The sequence below is a fragment of the Nesoenas mayeri genome (assembly GCF_963082525.1).
Source record: "Nesoenas mayeri genome assembly, chromosome: 2".
NCBI classification, from domain to species: Eukaryota; Metazoa; Chordata; class Aves; order Columbiformes; family Columbidae; genus Nesoenas; species Nesoenas mayeri.
In genome coordinates, this window is record NC_137543.1 from 139,006,542 (window position 1) to 139,018,576 (window position 12,035).

Sequence of the window (12,035 nt, forward strand, 5' to 3'; positions counted from 1 at the left end):
GCCTGTGCCAAAGTGCATTATAAGACTCCTGAAACATTTTGTTTCAGAATCTGTACTCATGTCTTGATAATAGATCAGCAAGCCATTTCAAATGAAGCCATCTGTCAATAATGTGAGATGACTTTAGCGACCTAAGACAGAAGTCCATCCTAACAGTCTTTTAAACTGCAAAATACCTGTACAACATTTTAATAAAACAGTCTTATTTATGCAGCATGTAATGTCTAATAGTTATTTGGGTCCAGGTATGGCTGTGCTTTTTTACTAGAAAGGATGTGTAGCATTAGATTTATAAATAAGGAAAATATCTGCCCATTGCTCTGGGAAGGCGAAGTAAAAGGTCCCCTGGATGTCCCCTCTGTTGCCCAGCCCCACCGCCCCCCTGGGCTTCCTCTCTGCATCTGGCTACAACCCCTCTGTAAGATGGGGATGTGTATGCAGGTCATGGCAGCCGCATTCCTCCTCCCCACTTACAAGTGACATTTACTGAAAAAACTCAGCTGACAGAGAAAGTTATTCTCCTGTAGGAAGCAGAAAAGCTCATTGTCTGGCTTAAATAATTATTCCAGCTACAACAACACAACTAGCTCTGCAAATAGAAATATGTTATTGCAAGGGACAGAGATCAAACACAGGCAAGTTGCCTTCCGCTTGTATTATGTTGTTCTCATCTATTTTTGTTTCGCCACACCCTGTGTATTACTGACTGTTAAACAAAAACACACTAGTGGTTTAAATTCCTATTCAAACTATGCTCATTCTTCACTATTTTTCCAAAATTTACACAGTGCATTTAGCTGCTTTTGGTGCATAAATCTGTTTGGTGGTGGTAGAAAAACAATAAACTGTGGTGAAAAAAACAGCTCTGAAACATCAGAGAATTTTAATAGGTGAAAAAGAAAACATTTTCATATTGGAATCTTGGCCTTTTCTCACTTGCGCTATGATATTCAAAAGAGATATTGCTAAGTTTTTCTCTATTGATGTAAGATCTATTCCAAATCTTACCAAAACCAATGGAGAGTTTATCCATTAAATTAGATGATATATACATCAGGCTGTTCAAATGTGAGATGGGGATAATGAGAATGTAGCATCTCTTCAAAACTTGAAATAGGGGGAGGAAAATAGAAAAAGGTCTGTCACATTTTCTTCTCATTCCCTTTTGTGGAGGCTTTTGCCACTTCATTCATCCACCAATGAGGGTAAGGAATGGCTTTCTTTGATGAATTGACGCTGTGGACTTGAGATCAAAGGTAAGGAAGATGAACTGTACCTGGAAGCAGAGTGTAGGAAGAGCAACAGCGGTCTGAGCAACTCCGGGCACTTGTACCAAATCACGAGGTGGCGTGTACTACTTGGTCTTTTCCTACTATGTAGCTTAAAGGGAATTCATAAGAATACTGAAGAATGTCACTTTGGGCATTCACCACTCCTTATATGAGAATACTCCATCTTACACCTTGTTATGGCTTTGAAACTTTAACCCCTTCTTTCAGGGCAACAGGCTAATATTCCACAATCCTATTAAGACTACAGCAGGACCAAGAGGGCCTATCGTATCCTGGGTGGCATTAGGAGAAGCTTTGTCAGCAGGTTTAGGCAGGTAACCCCTCCCCTCCACTCAGCACTGGTGAGACACATCTGGGGTGCTGGGTCCAGTGCTGTGCTCCCCAGTACAAGACATGGACACATTGGAGTGAATCCAGCAAAGGCCCATGAAGATGATGAAGGATCATCAGACATACAAGGGTGAACTGAGAGAGCTGGGACTGTTCAGCCTGAAGAAGCAAAGACTCAGGGGGATCTTAATGTTTATAAATACATGAAAAGGGGGTGAAAACAAGACAGAGTAAGGCTCTTTTCAGTGGTACCCAGCGACACGACAAGAGACAATGGGCACAAACTGAAACACAATAAATTCTATATTTATATAAGAAAAAGCTTTTTTACTGTCAAAGTGGTCACACACTGGAACTGGCTGTCTAGAGAGGCTGTGGAGTCTCCATCCTTGGAGATATTGTAAACCCAACTGGACACAGTCCTGGCAACTGGCTGTAGCTGACCCTTGTTAAGAAAATTTGCAACTGGCCTGTGCTGACTAAAGAGAAAGGCTAGGATGCAAAGCTTAGAGTTATAAGAGTAATTCTTTTATTCATGCACGAGAAGTGCCCCATTCAAATTAGGGCACCCCAAATGCAGTTTTACAAGTGTTTCAAGCATTCAGGTGCAACATGATTTGGTTAACGGCTACTTAACAAACATGCGCTACCATTTACAAATCACAGTAAACCTTTGCAAAGCAACTGTATTTCTATGGTGTTATCATCCACCTGCTTCTCTATTGATCAGATGGTCCTGGAGTCAGTCTTGCTATAATTACTCATCTATGATGACAGACCGTGTTGGGAGGGTTTCAAAGATGTCTCACAGGGGCTGGGACGCTGGCCTTATCTTGGTTGTCCAGGCCTTTCTTTTATCCTTCATGGACAGCTTTTAATATTCTGAGAAGCAAAGTCCTTATCTTGGGGGCTAGGCTGTTCTTCCTTTTATGATAAGCTGGGGTCTTTTAGTTTGCTTGCTTAGGCTTGGCTATTCAGTATACAATGTAAAATACATATATTTTTTAAAGAAAGTTAATACAATTTTATAGTATTAAGATTAACTGGTATAATAGTTAGGGAAAGAGATTTTTCTAACACACTGCTTTCAGCAGGATTTGGACTAAATGATGTCCAGAGACGCTTTCCAGCCTCAGCCATGCTGTGATTCTGCAAACAGGGGAAGGGACATGATTAGTAGGTAGTTCTCAGCAAAAATGACACTAGCAGTTATAATACAATGAGTTCATGGTAATGTAAAGATAATGTATGCTTCCATTAACCACCCCCATTAACCACATGTATGGCCAACTAAGCTAGATACGAAGACAAAATCAGTCACAGCTCTGTGAATGTACCTTCATGCTTTACCTGTAGAAAGCTGATTCTTGAAAAGGAAAGAGCTCATTGTTTAATAATCTCAGGTTAAAAAAATTCTTTGTTTTAAGTAGTTTAATTATTTTTAAATTTCTTTTTGCCTTAGATAAAATACGACCACATATTTTCTCTGGGATTTCTTCGGTACTAGCATAACTCCTTTGGAAATCAGTCACCACATGGCTATCAATGCATCTGTATCATATGTCTTTCTGGGAGCTAGAGGGCAATGGCTTCTCACAGGAGATGGTAGGAGGTTCTGGGGCACTGTGCTTGGGACAGGGAGAAGGAGAAAGGGAAAAGAGCTATATGCTAAAAAACAGTAACTTTTTCTGACTGTCGTGTGTATTGAGTATGTCCCAAATGACTTGTACATTTGAAAGGGGACTGGTTCCTCAATCCTGTCTCCTATAAGAGGCTTCCTCATGTATAACAGCTGCTTTCTAGGGAGCTAAGTGGCTGCATTGACAATATTTTTGCAGCAACTATAGACTTTTTTTTTTATGCCATTGTATTAGAATGCCGTTGAACAGTAACTCGTGCTGTGTTTTGAATATATTATCTCCTCACACATGAAAAACTGCAGAATGCTGTTCATATCCATATCTTACACGTATCAAAGTGCAGGATCCAATCTTCATCACTGGCTGAGAGTTTTACAGTCTGTGTCAGTCTATACAGAAATGTTTGCTCAACAGGTAGTTCTTCATGAAGACTCCTAAGCATAAGAAATGAGCCCAGCTCCTATGGAGCAGAAGCCCTGCTCCCTTACTGCATTTCTATGGAACCCATAAGGCTTTTCTAGAGAGCAAGAGAATTGCAGCAGAAGTTTCCAAACACTTCAGAGGCAGATAAAAAAGTATGACATTATAAGCAATGAAACTGATGCATCCTTGAGAGGGAAAGTGACAGTTGTGCTATGTCATCAAGATAACGAGGAAAAAAGCAAAGGATCATTTCTTCATTAGAATCTGTGGTAAATAAACAATAGACAAAGAGCATAGAAGACAAATAAAAGATTAGGCATCTAAGGAGTCTGTTCAAGTATAAATTTGCCTCACAGTTCAGTCAAACGTGCAATGCAAATACCAATGTGTTGGAAATCCTGCTCCACCTAAAAAGATAACATGTATGTGTCTCTTCAGGCTATGTGCTGCATTCCAGGGCAAAGTACAAAGCTGCTGGTCACAGTGGATCTCATAACTCAGATAGAATTTAGTGTAGAAATATCAGGGCAGGTTTTCCAAACGAGAACTTCTCTATAGAGTAGCATATTCTGACCACAAATTAATACATGTTCTTATTTAGAAAAGAACTAATGTCATCACTGAGGTTTTCATCAAGGTACATCTTTCGTATTTCCTGTATTTCTACAAGCTAGCTTCTATATAACTATTTTTTTTTTCCATTTTAATAGTAAATGAAAAAGGTTGTTTTGCTCAGTCAAAATAAAAGCTTACCTGGGAGAAAACCAAAGTTGTGTTCGACACCATTCATGCATTTTCCTTAGAGCTACACTTTCGTCTTTAACTGCAACTTGCTGATTTTTTATATTTATCAAAACATATTCAATTCAAAACAGAAAATTCCAAATACATTCCAACATTCCAGATCACTATTCTAAACAGGAGGATAGGACAGTTAGAAAACTCTGTTCCATCTGAAATTCCTTTCAGATGTGTCTGAAAGATACCGCCAAAAGGTGGAAGCCTTTGAGAAGCAACATAAATGAGAAAAAAGGGCTTAGAAAAGGCCTAAAAAAGTGTTTTATGTGGGTGGGAAATGATACCAAGAAAGATTAAACAAGTCGTCTTGTATGTAGAAAAAGAGACCGTGATGACTTTTCCTCCGTTTCTAAGAGGACAAGGAAAATGAAAGACCTACTTAATATACATAGGAGGGCAACAAAGCTGGTGAAAGGGCTGGAAGGAAAGTCCCATAAGGAGCAGCTGAGGACTTTGAGCTTGTCTAGTTTGGACAAAAGGAGGCTGAGGGGTGTCTTCATTGCTCTCTGCAGCTTCCTGAGGATGGGATGTGGGAAGGGAGGTGCTGAGCTCTTCTGGTATCCAGTGACAGGACACGTGGCAATGGTTCAAAGCTGTACCAGGAGAGGTTTAGACTGGACATTACAAAGCATTTCTTTACCAAAAAGGTGATCAAACACTGGAACAGGCTTCCCAGAGAGGTGGTCAATGCCCCAAGCCCGTCAGTGTTTAAGAGGCGTTTTGGACAATGCCCTTAATAACAGGCTTTAGCTTTTGGTCAGCCTTGAATTGGTCAGGCAGTTGAACTAGGTGATTGTTGTAGGTCCCTTCCAGCTGAAATTATTCTATTCTATTCTATTCTATTCTATTCTATTCTATTCTATTCTATTCTATTCTATTCTATCCTAGTAGCTTGGGTCCTGCCTCTGAGAGGTTTGTTTCCTTGAGACACCTGGTAGCCTGGCTTCCTCCAATTCTCTGACTCCCCAAGTGCCTCAGACATAGGTGTTCAGTGCTGGCCACACAGTTTAGGAGTAGTCTGAGTAACACACTGTCCTGCTTTTGGCTAGGATGGGGTTAATTTTCTTCCTGGTAGCTGCTATAGTGCTTGTTTTGGATTTAATATGATGCTAATGTTGATAACACACTGATATTTTAGTTGTTGCTAAGTAGTGCTTATTCTAAATCAAGGACTTTCCAGCCTCCCATGCTATGCCAGTGGGGGGGTGCACGAAAAGCTTGTTGGGAGCAAAGCCAGGATAGCTGACCCAAGCTGGCCCAAGGGATATTCCATACCACATGATGTCTTGCTCGGTATATAAACTGAGGGGAGTTGGCTAGGGAGCTGGGATCACTGCTTGGGAAAGGGCTGAGCATCAGTCAATGAGCAGTGAGCAATTGCACTCTGCAATACTTGTTTTGTATGTTCTATTCTATGATTATGATTATCTCTCATTTTATGCCCTATTAAACTATCCCTATCTTAATCCACTAATTTTAGGTTTTTTTTTATTCTCCTCCCCATCCCACTGGCACAAGAGGGAGTGAGAAAGCAGCAGTTTGGTGCTTGATCACCAGCTGGGGTTAAACCATGACAGTTCTTTTTGGCGCCCTATGTGGGGCTTGAAGCGTTTGAGATTGTAACAGATAAACTAGAGCATATAATGGGATTTATATCTGTCAACAGTTGTGGGTCACAATATTTACTCATCTGATCTTGATATTAGTTTACCCGATCTGCACCATGCTCTTGCTTTTGTTGTACATGTTAAAGATTGGTGTTGGCTTTTGCCGTTTAGTGTGCTCTGCAATGATTAATTACGTTTTACCTGGGACATCTTTTATTGTAACACTGATCTTGAGCTTAATCTGGTGTTTGAGCTTTGTACCAAAGCCATTACTGTACTTCGGGTACCACCTCATGGAGACAATTAGCAATTATACTTCTTCCTCTGAGATATTTTTTTATGGAGGAAATACAGAAGGGTACCTTCACTACCTTCTTCTGCAATGTTTCCTATGTCATTACAATAACTTTTTGGTATCATGAACATCTTTTGGTAGTTAAAATACTTCTATTGGTATTTCTTGGGAATATTGTTTCGGTTTTGTCTACACTTAGCAAGCAATTTAAGAATATAATCCAGAGATCTGCCCTGAGGCTGGATAGTATGAGTGACAGGGTGTGTGCAATAGCACGGGCAAATGTCTAGGATGGTGCCCACCTCCAGTATTTTGGAATTTCACTCCTAAACAAGTGCAAAATCCTGATTAACTAGAAGAATATTTGGAGGAAGCATGCTGTCACCCTGGCAGTTCCAGGGAGACACAAATCACTGCAATGTGCTGGGGCCTGGCCCATGCCTACCAATCCCTCTTCAACACTATTCAATACCCTCAAAGGGAAGAGAGGGTCTCTGGAGCTGACAACAACATGACAGGTACTGCATCTCTCCAGTCCTGGTGACAGGCACTGCAGTTACCCCAAGCCTCACAACAGGCACTGCGACTACTCAAACCCCTGTGACAGACACTGTGGCTACTCAGATCCCTGTGACAGGCACTGCAGCTGAACCAGAGAACCAACCAATGTCAGTATCAGTCACCCCTATACAATAGAAGAGATCTTGGAAATGAAAATAAGATCATTTATTAAAGGATAAAGAAGGCCCTCCTAAGAGGGCACAGGAGGAAGAAGCATACCAAACCACCAGCAAGAAGGCAGACTACTCTGAAGTAGGAAAAGAACAGGAGAAGGAAGAAGAAGGGGAAGAAAAACTCAGGAGGAGGATTCCTCCTCTTCCTCAGAATGGCAGCAGGGCTCCTGCTCTTCCTCAGAGGGAGAGGAAGAACTTATAAACAAGGTAATAACCATCTGATCTCTATCCCTGAGTGAGCTACAAGATATGTGAAAGGATTTCAGCCATCGTCCAAGTGAACACGTTGTCACCTGGCTGCTCTGATGCTGGGGTGAGAGGGCCAGTAGCCTGGAATCAGGGGGTAGGGAAGCCAAGCAGCTGGGATCCCTTTCCAGGGAAAGGGACACTGACATAGCAATTGGAAAAGGGGCACAAGTCCTCAGCCTCTGGAAGCAACTCCTGTCAGGCGTGAAGGAAAGGTATCCCCTCAAGGATGTTATATGTCACCCAGGCAAGTGGACCACCATGGAGAGAGGTATCAGTACCTGAGGGAATTAGCCATGCTGGAGGTAACTTATGATGACCCGAACAATGACCGATTATCCAAAGATCCAGATGAAGTCAAGTGCACTTGGCCCATGTGGCAGAAGTTTGTATGGTGCGCATGATCATCATATGCAAACTCATCAGCAGTAACAACTTGGAAAGACAGGAAAAAATGGTGGATGGCCTGATGGTTGACTGGCCAACTCTGGCAACACAAGGAAGTCTCCCTCCCTACAGGCCTGTGTCTCAGCTGTGGAGAAACTGTCTCAGCAGGTCCAGCAACTCAAAGAGGATATGTTGAGCTCCCTGCCTGTATGGACCAGTATCTCAGCTATTAGGAGTGAGTGTTCCCTGGTCAAGAAAGAGGATATAGTGAGTACACACCATGGGCACTCTGTGGTGTTACCTTTGTGACCATGCAGAGTACATGAGGAGGCGCAATGGAAAACATACTTCAACCATAGATGAACAGGTATGCCAGTTGCAAGGAAATAAATTACAAAAGGGGGTTCTTCCAGGACCTGGGTGTACTTGGTAGGTAATGCAGAGGAATGGGTAAGTCAAATGTGTACCTCAAGAGGATTTGATTTTGGGTGAGAATAGCCAGTTAATTAAATTGTATGATGTTGATTGCTGTATAACCCTGCCACTGTATATCATCACTACTATAGCTGCTATATGCCATATCAATGGTATTACAATAACAATCACCCAGATTAATAAAGAATGAACTTTGATGAAACCAAGAAAAGTGCAGTGGTGATGGAATCAGAGCTGGCTTCAGCAATTGGCACCCAGCGACTTCCTTTTGACATCTTCAATCCACAGGCCAGGGGAACGGGCTGCACCAGATACACCAACTAAAAGCTCCGAGTGCAGTATGAAACAATCCACCATCACACACCATCTCCTGCCCTGAAAGACCATCATGACAGATCCCAAAGTCACAGACTAAATGAAGTCAACAGACATTTTAGAGGGATGAGCCATAGACAAAGGGAATGATATCTGTGTGTGTATATCAAAAGACTGGAAAAGTGGTGGTGATTAGTTGGAAAGTGTTGGAAAGTGAAAGACCTGGGCATGATGTAGATCATATAGAATAAGGGCTGGATACTGTCCTGTTTTTGACTGGGATAGGGTTAATTTTCTTCCTGGGAGCTGGTATAGTGCTGTGTTTTGGATTTAATATGATGTTAATGTTGATAACACACTGATATTTTAGTTGTTGCTAAGTAGTACTTATTCTAAATCAAGGAGGTTTCAGCCTCTCGTGCTCTGCCAGAAGGGAAGTGCAGAAGAAGCTTGGAGGGAGCAAAGCCAGGACAGGTGACCCAAGCTGGCCAAAGGGATATTCCATACCATATGATGTCACGCTCAGTATATACACTGAGGTGAGTTGACCAGTGGGCTGGGATTGCTTCTCAGGGATGGGCTACTCATTGGTCAATGGTTAGTGAGCAATTGCACTGTGCATCGCTCATTTTGTTGTTTGTGATTTTGGTGGTTTTTTAATTATTATTATTAATTATTCTCTCTTCCTTTGCTGTCCTATTAAACTATCTTTATCTCAACCATGAGTTTTACTTTTTTTCACTGATGAGTAAGGAGGAATAAGCAAGCAGCTGTGTGGTGTTTAGTTGCCGGGTGAGGTTAAATCGCAATGCATAGTTTGGGGTCCAGCCCTTTAAGAGTGTTTGCTGCCTGTGTGCACTGCTGCCAGCACTCAAGCTGGCTAATTCAGCTAGGTTTGCACAACTTGCAGTCCTGGCAGCATGTATCTCCACAAAAATACTGCTGAGCTTGAGCACCCATCTCCATCTGCCTGCCAGCACAGCCAGAGCACACGGAGTGCTGGTTGTCAACTATGCCTATTTAGGAAACTAGAATAAAAGAGAGTACTCAGGAAATGGTTTTGCTCTAATTTCATCAGTCACGGATATCCTCTACTTAGTAGTTCCACCACAAGGAATATGAATAAAGGCTGTGATGTATCATTTTATAACAAAAAAACATAAACAAAGAGGGAAATTGTGAGGGTTGGAAGGAAGCTGTGTATTTCCTAGAGCGGCGGCTGACCAGGTAACGGCAGTGTTTCAGATAACAAGCCCCAGGACTTTTAAGCAGGCAGTTACCTTACAAAAGATAACAGCAAAGAACAAGGCAAGTCAGCAGCAATTGGAGCCATTTCGCAACTACTTGTTAGAGACTTCCCGCACTTCGACTGACATTGCAGAACACAAAAGAACACACATACCAGTTTCAGCTGTTTGTGTAGGTTTTGGTAACCTGCAAATGCACATATCCATATAAGTATGTGGTTTTACAGCACATTCCCCTCTGCCCACTGGTATGGTTTGGCCCATGCTAGTAAGGAGCTCGAGCAACCTCACAGAAAGCTGACCAGATCTGATCGGTCCACAAACTAAGCTGACGTATAACACAGTGCTTCAGATCCTTGGACCGGCTCACCACACAATCACACAGTGCAAGAAAAGAGGCCAGACCTGGGAGAAGGATGGTGCTGCTTCAAACCCCACTGAGATCCCAAGCTGCTGGGGAGTATCAGGTTAAAATACCACCTGTTGAACATTGGTGCAGGGAAAGAATGGTTGTCACATCAACCCATACAACACAGCTCAGGGAAACACAGTACCACACCATACAATTAGCAAACAGTCAGCAGTTTAAGGAAATGAAACCACTACCCACAGCGTGGCTCAACAGATAACTGGCCTGCAATAATCAAAGGACTACAGCTGCTTTGCATTAAGATTATGTAGTTACAGGCTTATGCCTGTGGAGATTTCTTCAGGCTGTGAGCTCGTCAGATCACACAATCAAGCAAGGCTGGTGTGAGTTTTGTAAAAGATTATGAAAATGTTTTTTTCACTAATAAGAAGAGCTCAAGGAGCTGATTGGATTATTTCAGGTGTTGGTACACGATATGACAGAAGGAATTATGAAAGTAAAAGAAATACAGTGAGATAATAATCATGGAATATAGGTGTCAAAAGATAAAGGCTGAAATGGTGGAATAATATTGTATGCATAATGATTTGACAAATATAAAGAAATTCGAGGAAATAGTAAGAATCAAGATAATGCTAGAAACTCGCATAGCTGAAACTTGAGAACGGCTGGCAGTCTGATCTACAGATCACTCTAGATATGAACAGTGATTTTAAAGTTCAATAGACAATAAGAAGGCAGAAGTAATGGTATCATTATGGGAATTTCTAATATACATTAGAGAACAAATCCTATGAGTTACAGCAGGGGACAGGATTCAGGATTTCAGTAGTGAGTTTCCACATCAGTCACTGAGAAACAAGGTAATATTTTTGACTCCGTTTTGCTGAATAATGAGACTACAGGGACAGACCTGATGTATAATAAAATCTTTTATTTTAATAAATAATGAAGTCATCCTAGAAGAGTTGATATTATACTGGAGAACCACATCAACATACTTCATGTTTAAATGTCTACATCTGAAGGGAAAGAACATGTGAGAAAGCCATGCTGCTGATGGACAAATAGGTAAGGCATACCATACCAAAACAGTTAATGGAAATAGCTAACACACACACAAAAAAACCAAAAAAAAAACCTAAACCTTGTGAAAACAATGGATGAACAACTTAGTCAAAGCACAGGGAGAAATCTGCCTCACAAGGCTGGTAGGATTGAAGCTGAGCAGTGATAATGACAGATGAGAAAACACAGCTAGCCAGGTGTACCAACAATGATCTGGTTAATAGAAAGATATATTGCCTGCTCAGCCTCCAAGACAGCAGCCTTAAACATAGGGTGGGTAACCTAGAACATCAGGCAAGTCCCCCTAGCTGGCAGCAGAGCTGTGACCCTATAAACTGGGATGAAGCCAGGAAAACTCAACAGCCCCTCTGAGGCAACAGCTCAATTTTGGCATTGCTTGGATTCCTGCAGATGAGGAGTAACCAGCTGTCTCAGCCAGCACACACAGCTACAGGGAGAAAACTGCAGTGTTCTCCAGGGAAGCAGGCGATGTCTCTATAAACCCCAGGCAGAAGGGTGCCACAGAGGTTCACATCCACAGTGCTCACGGTCAGTGGCATCTAAAGAAGATGCTGCACTTCACGGCACTTGGCCTACTCCAAGTCCCACGTGCTGAGTCAAAAGCAGTATCATTATTTCTTATAATGTTTCATACCAGAATGCTTAAAATTATGTCAGACTTGCACCATAGCCTGGAAAGGTGTTTTTATTGCATCGCATCTAGCATTAGTTCTTATCCCTTTGCCCTGACATGAGAATCTACAGGAGTGTTTCATATACAGCCATACTATTCTATCTGCTGTGGATGCATTACTGAAAAGTGCAGCAATTAGGGATTAAACAGGTAG